This window comes from Oryx dammah, unplaced genomic scaffold, assembly GCF_014754425.2.
Source record: "Oryx dammah isolate SB20612 unplaced genomic scaffold, SCBI_Odam_1.1 HiC_scaffold_3, whole genome shotgun sequence".
Taxonomy (NCBI): domain Eukaryota; kingdom Metazoa; phylum Chordata; class Mammalia; order Artiodactyla; family Bovidae; genus Oryx; species Oryx dammah.
The window spans coordinates 43,715,799-43,736,203 of NW_024070187.1; the positions used below are offsets into that span (position 1 = coordinate 43,715,799).

The 20,405-nt window shown below is 41.2% G+C and overlaps 1 pseudogene; it reads right to left on the reverse strand.

Annotated features, from left to right (window-relative positions):
- The window catches only part of LOC120861564, a 44,605-nt pseudogene extending 24,482 nt beyond the window's left edge, over window positions 1-20,123 (reverse strand).
- Between the last annotated feature and the right edge of the window lie 282 nt (window positions 20,124-20,405).

The following is a 20,405-nucleotide window of genomic DNA, read 5'->3' on the forward strand; positions in this document are numbered from 1 at the left end:
GTTATGTTGCCCTCTGTGTTTCCAAGGCTCGCCTTAGACTCGGCAGGTAGAGTGTTTCCTTGTGTCTGGAAACCTCTCTTCTTAGAATTCCCTTCCCGGGACGGGCTTCCCTTCCCGGGACGGAGCTCCCTCCCCACCTCCTTTGTCTCTTTTCTCGTCTTTTATATTTTTTCCTACCTGTTTTTGAAGACAATGATCTGCTTTTCTGGTTGCCTGATGTCCTCTGCCTGCATTCAGAGGTTGTTTTGTGGAGTTTGCTCCGCGTTGAAATGAAAAATCTGGTATTTCTTTTTTAATCTTGGGTGTTTTTTTTTTTTTCTTATATATTTTTTTTCCTTATTTCTTTTTCTTAACCCAATCTTACCTGACAGCGAGATTACTGGCGTGACCACTCTCTCCTCCTTTTGGACTCCCCTTTTTCTCCACCAGGTGGCCTCTGTCTCTCCCCCCCTCCCCCCATCTTTTCTATATCCAACTCTGTGATTCTCTGTGTGTTCTAGATGGTGGAGAGCACCTAAGGAACTGATTACTGGCTGGACCTGTCTCTCTCCTTTTCATTCCTCTCTCTTACCCTCCTGGCCACCTCTGTCTACTTCCTCTCTCTCCTCTTCCCTGTATAACTCCGTGAATACCTCTGAGAGGTCCAGACTATGGAGCGCACATAAGGAAGTGACTATTGACTAGCTTGCTCTCTCCTCTTTTGATCTCACCGCATCTCATCCCAGTCACCTCTAACTACCTCCTCCCTCTTTTCTTCTCCATATAACCCAGTGAACCTCTCTGGGTGCCCCTCAATGTGGAGAAACCTTTCATCTTTAGCCTAGATGCTATATCATTGGTGCTGTATAGATGGAGAAGTCTAGAGACCACCGTAAAAATAAAACCGAAAACCAGAAGCAGGAGGCTTAAGTCCAAAGCTTGAGAACATCAGAGAACTCCTGAATTCAGGGAACATTAAGCAATAGGAGCTCATCAAATGCCTCCAAACCTACACTGAAACAAAGCTCCACCCAAGGGCCAACAAGTTCCAGAGCAAGACATATCACACAAATTCTCCAGCAACACAGGAACACACCCCTGAGCTTCAATATACAGGCAGTTCAAAGTTACTCCAAAACTTTAGACGTCTCATAACGCATTACTGGTCACTCCACTGCACTCCAGAGAGAAGAACCCAGCTCCACCCACCAGACCTCCAACACAAGCTTCCCTAACCAGGAAACCTTGACAAGCCACTGATACAACCCCACCCACAGTGAGGAAGCTCCACAATAAAGAGAACTCCACAAATTACCAGAATATAAAAAGGCCATTCCAAACGCAGCAATATAACCAAGATGAAGAGACAGAGGAATACCCAACAGGTAAAGGAGCAGGAGAAATGCCCACCAAACCAGACAAAAGAGGAAGAGATAGGGAATCTACCTGAGAAAGAATTCCGAATATTGATAGTGAAAATGATCCAAAATCTTGAAGTCAAAATGGAATCACAGATAAATACCCTAGAGACAAGGATTGAGAAGATGCAAGAAAGGTTCAACAAGGACCTAGAAGAAATAAAAAAGAGTCAATATACAATGAATAACGCAATAAATGAGATCAGAAACACTCTGGAGGCAACAAATAATAGAATAACGGAGGCAGAAGATAGGATTAGTGAAATAGAAGAGAGAATGGTAGAAATAAATGAATCAGAGAGGAAAAAAGAAAAACGAATTAAAAGAAATGAGGAGAATCTCAGAGACCTCCAGGACAATATGAAACGCTCCAACATTAGAATTATAGGAGTCCCAGAAGAAGAAGACAAAAAGAAAGACCATGAGAAAACCCTTGAGGAGATAATAGTTGAAAACTTCCCTAAAATGGGGAAGGAAATAATCACCCAAGTCCAAGAAACCCAGAGAGCCCCAAATAGGATAAACCCAAGGCGAAACACCCCAAGACACATATTAATCAAATTAACAAAGATCAAACACAAAGAACAATTATTAAAAGCAGCAAGGGAAAAACAACAAATAACACACAAGGGGATTCCCATAAGGATAACAGCTGATCTCTCAATAGAAACTCTTCAGGCCAGGAGGGAATGGCAAGACATACTTAAAGTGATGAAAGAAAATAACCTACAGCCCAGATTACTATACCCAGCAAGGATCTCATTCAAATACGAAGGAGAAATCAAAAGCTTTACAGACAAGCAAAAGCTGAGAGAATTCAGCACCACCAAACCAGCTCTCCAACAAATTCTAAAGGATATTCACTAGACAGGAAACACAAAAAGGGAGTATAAACCCGAACCCAAAATAATAAAACAAATGGCAACGGGATCATACTTATCAATAATTACCTTAAACGTAAATGGATTGAATGCCCCAACCAAAAGGCAAAGACTGGCCGATTGGATACAAAAACAAGAACCCTCTATATGCTGCTTACAAGAGACCCACCTCAAAACAAGGGACACATACAGACTGAAAGTGAAGGGTTGGAAAAAGATATTCCATGCAAATAGAGACCAAAAGAAAGCAGGAGTGGCAATACTCATATCCGATAAAATAGACTTTAAAACAAAGGCGGTGAAAAGAGACAAAGAAGGCCAGTACATAATGATCAACGGATCAATCCAAGAAGAAGATATAACAATTATAAATATATATGCACCCAATATAGGAGCACCGCAATATGTAGGACAAATGCTAACAAGTATGAAAGGGGAAATTAACAACAACACAATAATAGTGGGAGACTTTAATACCCCACTCACACATATGGACAGATCAACTAAACAGAAAATTAACAAAGAAACGCAAACTTTAAATGATACATTAGACCAGTTAGACCTAATTGATATCTATAGGACATTTCACCCCAAAGCAATGAATTTCACCTTTTTCTCAAGTGCTCATGGAACCTTCTCGAGGATAGATCACATCCTGGGCCATAAATATAACCTTGATAAATTCAAAAAAATCGAAATCATTCCAAGCATCTTTTCTGACCATAATGCACTAAGATTAGATCTCAATTACAGGAGGAAACCTATTAAAAATTCCAACATATGGAGGCTGAACAACACGCTTCTGAATAACCAACAAATCACAGAAGAAATCAAAAAAGAAATCAAAATATGCATAGAAACAAATGAAAATGAAAACACAACAACCCAAAACCTGTGGGACACTATAAAAGCAGTGCTAAGAGGAAAGTTCATAGCAATACAGGCATACCTCAAGAAACAAGAAAAAAGTCAAATAAATAACCTAACTCTACACCTAAAGCAACTAGAAAAGGAAGAATTAGAGAACCCCAGAGTTAGCAGAAGGAAAGAAATCTTAAAAATTAGGGCAGAAATAAATGCAAAAGAAACAAAAGAGACCATAGCAAAAATCAACAAAGCCAAAAGCTGGTTCTTTGAAAGGATAAATAAAATTGACAGACCATTAGCCAGACTCATCAAGAAGCAAAGAGAGAAAAATCAAATCAATAAAATTAGAAATGAAAATGGAGAGATCACAACAGACAACACAGAAATACAAAGGATCATAAGAGACTACTATCAGCAATTATATGCCAATAAAATGGACAACCTGGAAGAAATGGACAAATTCTTAGAAAAATACAATTTTCCAAAACTAAACCAGGAAGAAATAGACAATCTTAACAGACCCATCACAAGCACGGAAATTGAAACTGTAATCAGAAATCTTCCAGCAAACAAAAGCCCAGGTCCAGACGGCTTCACAGCTGAATTCTACCAAAAATTTCGAGAAGAGTTAACACCTATCCTACTCAAACTCTTCCAGAAAATCGCAGAGGAAGGGAAACTTCCAAACTCATTCTATGAGGCCACCATCACCCTAATACCAAAACCTGACAAAGATACTACAAAAAAGGAAAACTACAGGCCAATATCACTGATGAACATAGATGCAAAAATCCTCAACAAAATTCTAGCAATCAGAATCCAACAACACATTAAAAAGATCGTACACCATGACCAAGTGGGCTTTATCCCAGGGATGCAAGGATTCTTCAACAGCCGCAAATCAATCAATGTAATTCACCACATTAACAAATTGAAAAATAAAAACCATATGATTATCTCAATAGATGCAGAGAAGGCCTTTGACAAAATTCAACATCCATTTATGATAAAAACTCTCCAGAAAGCAGGAATAGAAGGAACATACCTCAATATAATAAAAGCTATATATGACAAACCCACAGCAAACATTATCCTCAATGGTAAAAAATTGAAAGCATTTCCCCTTAAGTCAGGAACAAGACAAGGGTGTCCACTTTCACCACTACTATTCAACATAGTTCTGGAAGTTTTAGCCACAGCAATCAGAGCAGAAAAAGAAATAAAAGGAATCCAAATTGGAAAAGAAGAAGTAAAACTCTCACTGTTTGCAGATGACATGATCCTCTACATAGAAAACACTAAAGACTCTACCAGAAAATTACTAGAGCTAATTAAGGAATATAGTAAAGTTGCAGGATATAAAATCAACACACAGAAATCCCTTGCATTCCTATACACTAATAATGAGAAAGTAGAAGAAGAAATTAAGGAAACAATTCCATTCACCATTGCAACAAAAAGAATAAAATACTTAGGAATATATCTACCTAAAGAAACTAAAGACCTATATACACTATAGAAAACTATAAAACACTGATGAAAGAAATCAAAGAGGACACTAATAGATGGAGAAATATACCATGCTCATGGATCGGAAGAATCAATATAGTGAAAATGAGTATATTACCCAAAGCAATTTACAAATTCAATGCAATCCCTATCAAGATACCGGTGATATTTTTCACAGAACTAGAACAAATAATTTCAAGATTTGTATGGAAATACAAAAAACCACGAATAGCCAAAGCAATCTTGAGAAAGAAGAATGGAACTGGAGGAATCAATTTGCCTGACTTCAGGCTCTACTACAAAGCCACAGTCATCAAGACAGTATGGTATTGGCACAAAGACAGACATATAGATCAATGGAACAAAATAGAAAGCCCAGAGATAAATCCACATACATATGGACACCTTATCTTTGACAAAGGAGGCAAGAATATACAATGGAGTAAAGACAATCTCTTTAACAAGTGGTGCTGGGAAAACTGGTCAACCACTTGTAAAAGAATGAAGCTAGATCACTTTCTAACACCGCACACAAAGATAAACTCAAAATGGATTAAAGATCTAAATGTAAGACCAGAAACTATAAAACTCTTAGAGGAGAACATAGGCAAAACACTCTCCGACATAAACCACAGCAGGATCCTCTATGATCCACCTCCCAGAATTCTGGAAATAAAAGCAAAAATAAACAAATGGGATCTAATTAAAATTAAAAGCTTCTGCACAACAAAGGAAAACATAAGCAAAGTGAAAAGACAGCCTTCCGAATGGGAGAAAATAATAGCAAATGAAGCAACTGACAAACAACTAATCTCAAAAATATACAAGCAACTCCTGCAGCTCAATTCCAGAAAAATAAAAGACCCAATCAAAAAATGGGCCAAAGAACTAAATAGACATTTCTCCAAAGAAGACATACGGATGGCCAACAAACACATGAAAAGATGCTCAACATCACTCATTATTAGAGAAATGCAAATCAAAACCACAATGAGGTACCACTTCACACCAGTCAGAATGTCTGCTATCCAAAAATCTGCAAGCAATAAATGCTGGAGAGGATGTGGAGAGAAGGGAACCCTCCTACACTGTTGGTGGGAATGCAAACTAGTACAGCCACTATGGAGAACAGTGTGGAGATTCCTTAAAAAATTGCAAATAGAACTGCCTTACGACCCAGCAATCCCACTGTTGGGCATACACACAGAGGAAACCAGTATTGAAAGAGACACATGTACCCCAGTGTTCATTGCAGCACTGTTTATAATAGCCAGGACATGGAAACAACCAAGATGTCCATCAGTAGATGAATGGATAAGAAAGCTGTGGTACATATACACAATGGAGTATTACTCAGCCATTAAAAAGAATACATTTGAATCAGTTCTGCTGAGATGGATGAAACTGGAGCCGATTATACAGAGTGAAGTGAGCCAGAAAGAAAAACACCAATACAGTATACTAACACATATATATGGAATTTAGGAAGATGGCAATGATGACCCTGTATGCAGGACAGCAAAAAATACACAGATGTGTATAGCGGACTTTTGGACTCAGAGGGAGAGGGAGAGGGTGTGATGATTTGGGAGAATGGCATTGAAACATGTATAATATCATGTAAGAATCGAAATGCCAGTCTATGTCTGATGCAGGATATGACAGGCTTGGGGCTGACGTGCGGGGATGACCCAGAGAGATGTTGTGGGGAGGGGGGTGGGAGGTGGGTTCATGTTTGGGAACGCATGTACACCTGTGGTGGGTTCATGTCAATCTATGCCAAAACCAATACAGAATTGTAAAGTAAAAATTAAAAAGAAATAAATAAATAAATTAAAAAAAAAAAAAAAGATGAACTATTCAGCCACAGGGAAAATGTTCAATACACTGTGATATATACATACTATAAAAAACTGTGCCATGGTTAAACTTGTATGTACAATGTGATACCATTTACATTAAAAAGAAAAACTCCCCACTATTGTGGTATGAAAATGTTGTTATGTAAGAAAATGTAGAGGAATTGATATGAAAGGACCCACCAATCGAGCTGCTAACTGTGGCCTGGCTGGAAGGGGCAGGAAGGGTGATGGTGCAGAATTGGGTGATGGTTAAAGGGCTTTAAAAGTAACAGTTTTCCTAGAATAGCATGTAAATAACATTTGATAAAAATTAAAAGAATGAAATGGGTCTCTTTGTACTGATAGATACTGGTTTCTTTTTTTCTGCCTTAAAGGAAACTATTAACTGTATTTACCTGTGGGGTATGAACAGAGGGAGAAAGCATATGGGAAGATACACTATTAATTTTGCACTTCTCTACGCTCTCAATTTTCTAACCAGGTTTATATGTTGCATTTTCTTCAACAGAGTTTCCTGCATGATAAGAGGATAAACCTCTTCTTCCTTTTTTCTTTAAATTCGACTCTATTAAAGTAAACATGTTACTTTAAAGGAACTTACATGAAGTAACATGCGATCCTGGTTGATAATTTTGAAAATGTAAGAAAGCATAAAGAACAGACTTTAAGTCATGAGTAGTCTGTCAGACATGATGTTCATTAATAACATTTTGATGATTTCTTTCAGTCTTTTTTCTTATGTCCGTTAATGTTTATTTTAATAAGATTGAGTTATATTTTGCATTCTGTACTGTACTTAATAAGGTATATGAACACTTCTCATACCATTAAATATTTTTTAAACAATATAATTTGTAATCATTATATAACAGTACTATACATATATGAACATCCCCTGCTATATATATATATATATATATATAAAATCATAATTATGACGCCAATAGTTAAGCACTCACAGTATTTAGGTTTACATAAGGACTTTACTTATATTGTCTCATTTCATCCTTCCAACAGGCCCATAGGGGTAAGGTATCATCCCCATTTTATAGATGAGGAAGCAGAGGCTCAACTAGATTATAGCTAGAATTAACCCAAGGTGTCAAAGCTAGTGAGTGGCTAAGCCAGGTCTCTAACTCATATCTATTGTCTTAACTGCTGTGTTAAACAGCATCTACCATAATTTTTAAACCAACTTCCTTTTGTTAGATATAGGTTTGCTTTAAAATTATTACTGTGTTAAATAACCTAGTGATGAATATCCTTGTACACATGACTTTGGCCACATCTCAGAAGTCCTTGCTTAGGTTAAATGTCTCAGGGTGGAATTACTAGGTCACAGGAGAACATCTTTCAGGTTTTTGCAATGTATTCCCAGACCCTTTCACAGGGGTACTTTGGAGCCGTAGGCAAACCCTTCCAAAAGAAAAGGGTAACTCTGCAGGAACAAAGAACTGCAGAGATCATGGCCCTCCTGGGTTGAGGGCTGAGCTGGAGTCCGCTGACTTTGTCTTCTAAGTGATGGCACCTGGCGCCTGGAGAGTTTTATTGAATTTCCCTGCAATGCCATTATGCTCCGCAAACACCGAGCCAGGCCCCTATTACAGCAGGTAAGCGCACATCTTGCTACAAGCCTCCTTTCAAGTTTCTATTATTTCAAATGTCAAATGCACTTTGCCTCAAGCCTTTTCGGCCTTTAATTTTTAAATCCACATGCATTTAATTTATTTATTGGATTTCTATAGGACTTGAGGGAAAATTTAATTCATATACTTCTGGTTCATCTTGGCTTAACTCATTTGATGGCTTAAAAAGCTTTGTTGGCTCTCTTAAAAAGAATTTTTTTGTGTGGGTGCAGCTTCTTTTCAGAGATAGGATGCTAGGGAGGGGGGATTCTCATTGAAAAGATCAGCACAAAGCTAGTAAGGTGATCAACTTGGGGAAGGGCAGGCTCCCAGTCATTCTTTAAGACATTCTGCCTGGTCAAGAAGTTACAAAACAGTACAAGTAACTGGTAAAGCAGCATCCTCTTTCTTGATCTCATTAGATTAATTTGGGAGCCCACTACTGCTACAGCGATGTGCCAGGAACCTCAGGGGCACCCCAAATTTAAAACATTTCAAATTACATTTCAACATTTGGAAATGTTCTCATTCAAAAAATTAATTGGTGACATCTAAACTCCCCAATTTGTCTTTCTTACTAAGGTAACTGAGTGGAGATAATTCCAGCCCAAAGTAGTCCAAATCTGATATTTTCTTAAGTCATTTCAGTCTGAAGATGTGTATATGTGTTATTTCCATTAGGCTTTGCTCTGTTTTGTTTCTCCTTTTTTCCTTACTATGGAAATTTTTAAACATTGAGAAAAGATGAAAGAGGTGTATGGTGAACGCCCCTATACACACACCCTAATCCTACAATGATTAACGTTTTGCCCTCTGTGCTTTTTCACATGCCAATCTATCTCTCTACACACCTGTCATCTCTTTATACTTCTTAGTGAATTTCAAAGTAAGTTGCAGACATCAGTAAACTGCATTCTCAAATCTGTTAGCATGCCAATATTAACTAGAATTCATTATTTAATTACATTTTTTCTTCACCAGGAGAAAATTATACAAGTGAAATGCACAAATCTTCCTTGTATCATCTAATGGGTTTTGACTAATATGCTCATTTGAGTAACCAAATCCTACCAAGATTTATAAATTTCCTCAATTTCTAAATCCCCCATAGAACTTCTTTGTGTCTTTTTGCAATTAACTCCTCCCCATCCCTTCCCCCAGGTAACAACTGCTCTAATTTCTATCACTGTATATTAGTTTCACCTATTCTAGAACTTCATATAAATAGAATCATACCATATGAACTATTTACTTAGTCAAGTTGCCATGGCTTCCTGTTGTAGCTACAGGCCTCCTGGTTGAAATAAGAACTATTTAAGGTTGACCTTTCTTGCCTTCTGTTATAAATTGGAGTTTCTCAGGAACACATTGAAAATGGAAGTGAAGGCACTAGTGGAAATAATAGCCTCGTTAATGCCTTGCTAGAATGGTATTAAATATGCTACAGAATTATTCTCCTTAATTAAGGGACAATCAGTGGAGAGGCTTGCCAGAAAAATGCGAGCTGTTATTTTGGAAAGAATCTGGTCCCCCTTGACTTACCATTCTGCCTATCAGAACCACATGGGCTTGCCCTATATTCAGTGTGCTGGGATTTGTCCCTCTCAGTATTAACTTCCAACCAAGTCAGAGGTCAAACTAAGATTCCACTGTTCTCAGAAGATTCCGGCATACCCTTCACAACATGAATAGGAAGGTCCAAGTCCAGCTATGGTGATGTTGGAGGTGGAGCAGGTCACCAGTAGGTGGCGCTCTTCCTCTGAACCATGACCCAGAAGTGCCACCCACCCCTAGCTAAGACCAGAAACCAGCCTGCAGAGAGGCCCTGCCTTGTGAAAGCGACAATGAAAGGAGTCTTTAGATGCTTCTAGTTTTAAAGGCTGCTGAGTCTGTCCTTGATTGAAGTCCTTTGAGCAAGCTGTATTCAGCCGTTTCCAGGGCCTGTTACCTTGAAGCAGAATTCAGGTTTCCTAAGACCAGAGGTTATGGGATCTTATTAAGTAAAAGGATGCTAGGTGCCTATCAGTGTTAATTAGTACTAAAAAGTTTGGAAAAGAAAAATCTGGGAAGGTGAATTGGAAGACTTGATAGAATCTGTATGTTAACCAGAGATATTGGGATAATTTCACTAGGGAAGAAATGTAATTCAGTTCTTTATTCTTTTATATATTTATTCAGTACTCAGCATTAAGGAGAGAGCAGAGTACTTAATTGTTAAAAAAAACAGCTGTTGTAGTTAGGCAGACCTGGCTTGTGAGAACCACTCCCTGGGTCTCAGTTTTTTCACTGGTAAAATGAGGACTATATACTCACATCATAGACATTTCATTCCTTGATTCAACAAATATGTAGTGAGTGCCCACTGTGTGCCAGGCACTGCTCTAGAGCTGCGGGCCCCGTGTGAAGAAGGCAAGGTCTCTGCTCCCATGAGGTCTCTTTGTTGTTGCTGTTCAATTGCCAAGTCGTGTCTGACTCTCTGTAATGCCACAAACTGCAGCACACCAGGCTTCCCTGTCCTTCACTATCTCCCAGAGCTTACTCAAACTCATGTCCATTGAGTCAGTGATGCCATCCAACCATCTCTTCCTCTGTCATCCCCTTCTCCTGCCCTCAGTCTTTCCCAGAATCAGGGTCTTTTCCAGTGAGTCAGCTGTTTGCATCAGGTGGCCAAAGTATTGGAGCTTCAGCTTTAACATCAGTCCTTCCAAAAAATATTGAGCTCTCAGGCAGGCTATATTTTTGAAGATGATTGTGCCAATATATTCCAGCCCACATTCTCTTCTTTTTTTTTAGATTTAACTTTCTTTTTTATGTCAAGAATCCTTGCTAACAATGAAAGCAAACCAAATCATGAATAAATGGCTATTTTTAAAAAATTACTTTATTAAAGTATGATTGACATAAAATAAACTATTCATGTATATTACCATATGTAAAATAGATGACCAATGCAAGTTTGATGCATGAAACAGGGCACTCAAAGCTGGTGCTCTGGGATAACCCAGAGGGATGGGATGGGGAGGGAGGTGGGAGGGGCTTCGGGATAGGGAGACACATGTACACCCGTGGCTGATTCATGTTGATGTAGGGCAAAACCCATCACAATATTGTAAAGTAAATAGCCTCTAATTAAAATAAATTAGTGTCATTAAGTTAGACAAGGCTGCGGTCCATGTGAGAAGATTGGCTAGTTGTCTGTGATTGTGGTTTCAATCTGTCTGCCCTCTGATGCCCTCTCACAGTGCATACCATCTTACTGGGGTTTCTCTAACCTTGGATGTGGGGTAACTCTTCACAGCTGCTCCAGCAAAGAGCAGCCGCTGCTCCTGACCTTGAACGTGCGGTAGCTCCTCTTGGCCGAGGCCTTACAAGTAGCTGCAAAAAGAAGAGAAGCGAACAGCAAAGGAGAAAAGGAGAGATATACCCATTTGAATGCAGAGTTCCAAAGAATAGCAAGGAGAGCCAAAGAAACCTTTCCTCAGTGATCAATGCAAAGAAATAGAGGAAAACAATAAAATGGGGAAGACTAGAGATCTCGTTTTAAAAAAAAAAAAGATACCAAGGGAACATTTCATGCAAAGATGGGCTCCATAAAGAACAGAAATGGTCGGGACCTAACAGAAGCAGAAGATATTAAGAAGAGGTGGCAAGAATACACGGAAGAACTATACAAAAAAGATCTTAACGACCCAGATAATCACGATGGTGTGATCACTCATCTAGAGCCAGACATCCTGGAATGTGAAGTCAAGTGGGTCTTAGGAAGCATCACTATGAACAAAGCTAGTGGAGGTGATGGAATTCCAGTTGAGCTATTTCAAATCCTGGAAGATGAGGCTGTCAAAGTGCTGCACTCAATATGCCAACAAATTTGGAAAACTCAGCAGTGGCCACAGGACTGGAAGAGGTCAGTTTTCATTCCAATCCCAAAGAAAGGCAATGCCAAAGAATGCTCAAGCTACTGCACAATTGTACTCATCTCACACGCTAGTAAAGTAATGCTCAAAATTCTCCAAGCCAGGCTTCAGCAATACGTGAACCATGAACTTCCTGATGTTCAAGCTGGTTTTAGAAAAGGCAGAGGAACCAGAGATTAAATTGCCAATATCTGTTGGATCATTGAAAAAGCAAGAGAGTTCTAGGAAAACATCTATTTCTTCTTTATTGACTATGCCAAAGCTTTTGACTGTGTGGACCACAACAAACTGTGGGAAAATTCTGAAAGAGATGAGAATACCAGACCACCTGACCTGTCTCTTAAGAAACCTGTATGCAGGTCAGGAAGCAACAGTTAGAACTGGACATGAAACAACAGACTGTTTCCAAATAGGAAAAGGAGTATGTCAAGGCTATATATTTTCACCCTGCTTATTTAACTTCTATGCAAAGTGCATTATGAGAAACGCTGGGTTGGAAGAAGCACAAGCTGGAATCAAGATTGTTGGGAGAAATATCAATAACATCAGATATGCAGATGAAACCACCCTTATGAGCCTCTTGATGAAAGTGAAAGAGGAGAGTGAAAAAGTTGATGTAAAGCTCAACATTCAGAAAACGAAGATCATGGCATCTGGTCCCATCACTTCATGGCAAATAGATGGGGAAACAGTGGAAACACAGTGGCTGAATTCATTTGGGGGGGCTCCAAAATCACTGCAGTTGGTGACTGCAGCCATGAAATTAAAAGATGCTTACTCCTTGGAAGGAAAGTTATGACCAACCTAGATAGCATATTCAAAAGCAAAGACATTACTTTGCCAACAGATATCTGTCTACTCAAGGCTATGGTTTTTCCAGTAATCCTGTATGGATGTGAGAGTTGGACTATAAAGGAAACTGAGCACCGAAGAATAGATGCTTTAGAACTGTGGTGTTGGAGAAGACTCTTGAGAGTCCCTTGGACTGCAAGGAGATCCAACCAGTCCATCCTAAAGGAGATCAGTCCTGGGTGTTCATTGGAAGGAGTGATGTTGAAGCTGAAATTCCAATACTTTGGCCACCTGATGCAAAGAGCTGACTCCTTGAAAAAGACCCTTATGCAGGGAAAGATTGAAGGCAGGAGGAGAAGGAGATGAAAGAGAATGAGATGGTTGGATGGCATCACTGACTCAATGGACATGAATTTGAGTAAATGCTGGGAATTGGAGATGGACAGGGAGGCCTGCCGTGCTGCAGTCCATGGGGTCACAAAGAGTTGGACACGACTGAGCAACTGGACTCACTGATGTCTGGCTTACTTCACTGAACATGATGTCCTTCAAGTCCATCTACGTTGTTGAAAAGGGCAGGACTTCTTTCTCTCTCTTAAGGCTGAATAATATTCCATCATGTATGGATGTAGATAACATTTTCTTCTCTTATGATGACACTGCTGGCACTTCTTTATCTTCCTGAATTGGGACAGGCCTGCAACTGAGGTGGAAGTGATGCTGTGTAACTTTGAAGTCTATGTCACAGACATGAGACAGCATTCTCTTGGTCCTCCCGCAGGATACGTGCCTTGAGATCCCTGAGCTCACACAGAGGCTACATCACTCGCTGTGATGGAGGGACCACATGGAGCGACTACTCAGAGACAGAAAAAGGTGCCCAAAGAGCCCAGTTGTTCCAGCCTTCAGCCTTTGGGTGGGTGTTCTGGCTGAGACCCCCAAAAGATCAGCCTCTCTGTGCCTCACCTGACCTCCTTACCTGCACAGTCTGTGAGCCTAATAAACAGTTGTTTGTCTATCAGCTTTGCATGACCTGTTATGCCATGCTATTAACTGGAACAGGCTGTATGCTAGTTGGGCAGGCAGAAGATAAGCCAGTGAACCGATAAACAAACAAGCTGTTGTCAAACATGGCTGTAAAGAGCGGAAAATAAGATGCTAAGACTGGAGTGTGTGGAGGGAGGGGAAATTCTGGCAGAAGAGAGAAGGTGTGAGCTGTGGAGATGTTCACATAGAAAAAAGGGCAAGAATGAATATTCTGGGAGGGACATAACAGCAGGTGCAAAGGCCCTGAGGCAGGCTGAAGCTAGACACATATAAGGGACTAAAGGATAGCTGGTGTCTCTGGACGATAGTAAGAGGAGGGTAACAGTCCCAGCTGAGGTCAGTGCAGACAGAGGACCTCATATATGGACTGGTAGGTCAGAGCTAAGGGTTTGGATTTTTATCCAAGTATAATGGCAAGCCATGGAAAGGTTCTTAGTGGTGGAGGGGTACAGTTTTATTTACAAAGTAACAATATCCCTTTGGCAGCTGTGTGGTGACAGGATTGAAATGTAGGAACTGAAGCAAAGAGGCTAATTGGCTTCAACCTCCATTCAAGTGAGAACCCATGGCAGCTCAGACTGACCTAGAAGTAGTGGACATTTTAATAACAACAACAATGGATAACATCACCTGAGTGGTTTCTATGTTCAGGCATTGTTTCAAGTGCTTTACATGGATTATCTTGTTTTGCCTTCACAGCAACTCTTATGAAGTGGGTTCTATTATTATCCCAAATTGCCTCTAATAAGTGGTGGAGGCAGGCTCCTAGCTCAGGCAGGACCACTGCTGAATGCTGCTTCCCTGGATGGAATCCAGTGGGAGGATTCAGGATATTCTGGAGGACTGGTTACATGATTTGGGGTTCGGAGGAAAAGAAAGAGCTCAAGGCTGGAGCTTGTGTTCTGACACGGGCCATGAGGGTAGAGGCAGTGCCATCTTTTGAGATGGGAATGTCTAGGGGAGAAGCAGAGGTGGGGAGAGGCTAGAGTCCTCTCATTCTAAGAAAGAACAACCATAGTGATAAAATGAGCATGCATGCATGTTCAGTTATGTCAGACTCTTTGGGACCCCATGGACTGTAGCCTGCCAGGCTTATCTGCCTACAGAATTTTCTGGGCAAGAACACTGGAGTGGGTTGCTATTTCCTCCTCCAGGGGATCTTCCCAACCCAGGGATCGAAGCCATGCCTCTTGTACCTCCTGCACTGCAGACAGATTCTTTACCATTGAGCCCCCTGGGAAGTCCTATAGAATGAGCATAATCAAGGCTAACGTTTATGGAGTGCCTACCACGTGCAAGTACTCAACCTATACCAATTTGATTTGGCAACAACTTAAAGAAGTAAGGTAGTATCATTTCCTCAACTTACGATGAAAGGAAGCAGCAGGAAGACTGAAGAAATGCGCTGAAGGTTACTGAGCTAGTAAATTGCAGATTTGGGGTTTAGTCTGATTGACTGTCTGCTCTAACACACTGCTGCTGCTGCTGCTAAGTCACTTCAGTCGTGTCCGACTCTGTGCGACCCCATAGACGGCAGCCCACCAGGCTCCCCCATCCCTGGGATTCTCTAGGCACAAATGTTAAGTACCAAGCACAGTGTCTAACGCAAAGTAAGTGATCGATAAATGGTAGCTATTATTATTGTTGTTGTTATTAGTATTCAAATGTGGTTGACCTTCTCTGATGTACGTAACAGTGTGTTACTAGGAAATAAAACTCAGTCAGAAAGATGCCATGTCTAACAGGAAATCCAGACACTCACGTGTGGAAGTTTAAATGATTCAAGACAACCACACAATACAAAACAGCAGTAGAGGAGGTGCCTCTAGGCAGCATGTGATGAAGTGCTGAAGGGATGGCATATATCTGGCTATACTGATTTTTTCAAGTATCTCGAGGAATATTAAAGCCTTGTGCCAGGATTATTAACACATGGATTCGCAACAGGGAGGTTCCTTCTCTATGATTCATTGTGCCCTGTCAGGACCCAAACCAAATGTCAAAGCTTGGAATAGTGACATTTACACCGTTTTAATTACCCGGCAAGATTAGTGTTTGTGGACTTGTTAAGCAGTTCCCAAACAAAGCAATGAAATTTAATGGTTCTGCTGTGCAAAAAAAATTCAGCCCCTTTTCATTTCCTTCTCTTTTTTCTCCCTCCTGTCCCCTTCCTCCCTTTGGAGAAGCAGTAGGGACAATTTTTACTAGTATTATCAAAACAAATTCCTTGATGTTTTGATGTAATAAAAATGAAAAACATGGGCTGCTCCCACCTTTCTTGCTTTTTGTAATGTTACTTTTTTTCTGTGGTTCCCAACATGCCAGAGATTCAAAGCAATAAGTCAAGCTATGTTTGGAGGAGGCTTTTCACATTTCCTTATTTTTTTTTTAAAGGAAAAAAAACTAGAAAATTTAGAAATGTGTGTGTGTTAAGTTGCTTCAGTCATGTCTGACTCTTTGAGACCCTATGGACTGTAGCTCACCAGGCTCCTCTGTCCAGGGCAAGAATACTGGAGGGGTTTGCCGCCGTGACTTCCTCCAGGGAATCTTCCCAACCCAGGGATCAAACCTGAACCTTCTATGTTTCCTGCATTGGCAGACAGGTAATATAAACAAACAAATGAACGAACAAAACCTCACATAATCATACCGCTCTAGTACAATGGCTGATCATAATTTGGTATATTTCCTAAGGAATTCTTGTTTTCCTGTGCTTATACACAGTTGTAGCTCTAGTGTACTTACAATGTTGTATGCTGTTTATTGGGTATATCTTTCTGTGCCGTGAGGTAAAACTCCAAATTATATTAGAATAGTCCATTGGATGAAACTCCCTTAATTTCTAAACAATGTAAATAAATCACTTTTAGAACAAGGAAATGAATAAAAAATCAAATACATAAACAGCGTTACTCTTTCTCTTAACGTTAAACTTGGCGAGGTCTCATGTCTAAGGCTTGAGAATTCTGGCTTTGCCACTTGCTAGCTGTGTGACCTTGGACAAGTCAAAGGTTAAGTCACACTTAACCTCCCTGGGCTTTAATTTCTTCACCCATTAAATGTCGATAATGACAGTGCTAATTCGTAGGAATGGGATAATGTACCTGTCACATGATGAATGCTCAATAAATGTCAGCAATCATTACTATTATTATCATTATTATTTAAAGTTCCAAACATGATTTTGGTAGAATTTGCATCAGATTGGGAATCAGAAAGTTTGTGCTCCAGACTTGAATGAGCTGTGCGCTACTGCTGGTTTCTGTTAACTGTGAACGTGAAAGCGAAAATGTTAGTCACTCAGTCATGTCTGACTCTTTGTGACCCCATGGACTGTAGCCACCAGGCCCCTCTGTCCATGGGATTCTCCAGGCAAGAATACTGGAATGGGTTGCATTCCCTTCTCCAGGGGATCTTTCCGATCCAGGGATCGAAACTAGGTCTCCTGCATTACAGGCAGACTCTTTACTGACTGAGCCACCAGGGTCCATACGGTTCTTAACTGTAAAACAGTGTTATATACTTGTCACGCCTCTTTCACAAAGAACTCAGAATAAGATACAAAGCTCTACAAATGCACATAAGGTCACATGTACTCCTTGTGATCTGAGAGGCACAGTCCGTGGCCATGGCTGGGGTGGGAGGTGGGGGAGATCGCAGCATGTCTCTGATGACCAGACTCCATTCCAGAGCCAGGTTTGTTTCTGAGAACAATGCCGGAGGCACACAATGGCAGGCAGAGATCAGCAAAGGCTTCCCGCCTTGTGCTCTGGTGTCTTCTTCCCTATTATTTACAGAAGGTGCAGAGCCACCCCTATCTGCTGTGTTAAGGAAACCTCTACCTCAGGCTTTTCTCTCTTTTTTTTCCCCATGTCTATTTATCTTAGGTATTCTATCAATGTCATGAGCACGGCTCAGGTTGGAAGCTGTCAGCATTTCCCATTTAGGCTGCTATTTCCAGGGGGTGGTAATTTGATCGCAACAATTGTTCTGGGCAGCAACAGGCCAAAAAGAGGTCTCGGTGCAAAAGCATCTTCCACCCACTTAAAAACAACAGCCACCGCAACACACTCCTTACGTGACCAATTTAAAGTGATGGAGGTCAACAGAAAAAACACTGATATTTTAAATTCCGGAAGATGGAGGGAGTTGTTCTGACAGCACTGTGAAGTCCGTGGCTGCAGGTCAGCCAGAGTTCATTCTCAAGTATCCCAGCATGGTCGCAGGAGCTGCCAACCCTCCAGCCAGGTCCTGCGTCTGGGGAAAATGGGTAACTGCCGCCTCCTTGCCTCTCCTCTCTGTCGGGAATGGACTAGGGAGGAAGGGAGATCACGGTCAGATCCTCTTCTTTGGGAGTCTGCAGGCTGGGCAGAGAGCAGCGAGGGGAAGTGGAAGATGCATTACTGTTAAAAGGCTGACCTCTTACATTTGCATACCCAGCCTGAATCACCTCCTGCATCATCAAGAGAGCCCTGAGCAGTACCCGGGGGAGTGACAGACCTCCTGCTTCAGAGGCTTGCTCATTCAAGTGTTATTTACTGAGCACCTAATGCGCTTCTTGCCCTTGTGTCTTGATGGATGTGTGAGGTTGAATTGACATGCTCCTCTTCCCAAGGAGCCTCAGTTGGTGCGGAGGCGTGTCCCAGGTGAATGTACAATTACACACACCATCAGGACCACCAAGGGAAACCAGAGGCTGCTTGGAGAGGCAGGATGTGGAGCCTCTCTAACTTTCTAGAGAAAGTGACATTTCACTGGAGAAAAGAAGGCAGTGTTGAAGGTGCTGGGTATAGTTTAAGGGGCAGGTTCGAGATCAACATCTTTTGAACAATTAGTATGTGAATGTACCAGGCATCTTGTTGCGTTTCCTTTGTCTGAGTTGGATGTGAGACTTACGTATCTATTCAAACTGCTTAAATGAAAAAGGAGATTTGTTGAAAGGAGGAAGTTGGTAGAACCCAAGAACATCCAGACCGTGCAGGGAGTTGCTTCTTCTCTCTGTCCCTACAAGACTACCTGCTAGGGTTGGGGTCCTGGCTCCCTATTTGGCCTTTTCTGATGTTGTCCCAGGAAGGAGGTTGGGGCATCTCACTACAGCCTGGCAGTACTGGGAGCTTAGGCTCTGGGCCTTTGCTAACACAGTGTTTCCTGTGGTGGTTGGCTGGAGTAGGATGTTTATTTTCTGTCTTGCTTGGCTTCCCTGGACTGGCCATTTTGGCAGAGAGGTAGGGACTTTTGGTCCGTATCTGTTGGTCTCTCATCCATACTAACCTGACCCTGCTCAGCTTCCAAGATCGATGAAATCAGGTACGTCCAGGGTGGTATGGCTGTAGACTTGGTCTGTATCCACTGGTGCTTCTGGATTTCTAACTTCTTCAGGATCCAGTCTGGGATGTACCAGGCAAAAAGAAAACCCAGGCAAAACATTTCCCAGCCATTCAGCCTTCTTTCAGAGACTCCTGTTCTTATGATGTCTAGGGTTTTTAGTGGTACTTGCCATGAGGAATGGGAGACGTTAAGAATGAATGTCTACTGGATCCTTCTGAAAATGAGAGTCAGTCAATGACCTTCTTGTTTTTTTAAGTTTTAATTAATTAATAGTTAATTTTTATTGACTGGAAGGGTCTTTAAATTCTGCCATGCTTTACAATTTGCAAAAGTTTCACACAGGTGATTTCACATAATCCTATATTAATGCTTTTTTCTCCCCCTCTTTCGCCCCCCCCTCCTTCCTGCTCCCCCCTGGTAACCATCCATTTTTCTCTGTATCTGGGAGTCTGCCTCTTTTTGTTTGTCCCATTCGCTAGTTTGTTGTATTTTTTAGACTTCACATATAATCAGTCACTTCTCTACTTTAACAGTCTGAGTCAAATTCTGTTGTTTAAAACTAAGATGTTATCTGACACAGAGTTCTTAATGGTGAATAACAGAAAACCACTCAAGCTAGTTTCAGTAGACCATGACTTCCCCGAGGTTTGTTGCCAAGCCCTAGAATCTCTAGGAGAGCCAGAGAGGAGTTGTGAAACCAGCATCTGGGCTCAAACCACATCTGGGAACAGTGACAGTAGTGACGCCTCTGCCGCCACCCCAGGGCCATGCCCGGGCACAGGTGCTGAGCATGCCTTCCACTGCCCCCAGAAGCAGAAGATTCTGCTGTCATCTTTGCCAGGGTGAATTCCACGTGGCACTTGAGACACCACATTACGTCTTCTGAGTCAAAGTCCATTACGTGGATGTTTGGAGGCCAAGCTAATGTCTGTGTCCTGGTCACAAGGGAAGCTGGGAAAATCAGTTGGGGCTTCTGTCTTGTGAAGGTGAGGACATTTTCAAAATACAGAAGGGGTTCTGGGTGGGCCCAGACATGACAGGTGTCCACCACAGAGCTTACTTAACAATGTAAGTGTGGGCCCAGACGGCCCAGACTCAGGAGCAGATAGAGGAGATGAAGAGGAGAGAATGTATCTGAAAGATAGTGAGAAGGCGGAATCACTAAAAATTCATAACAGAC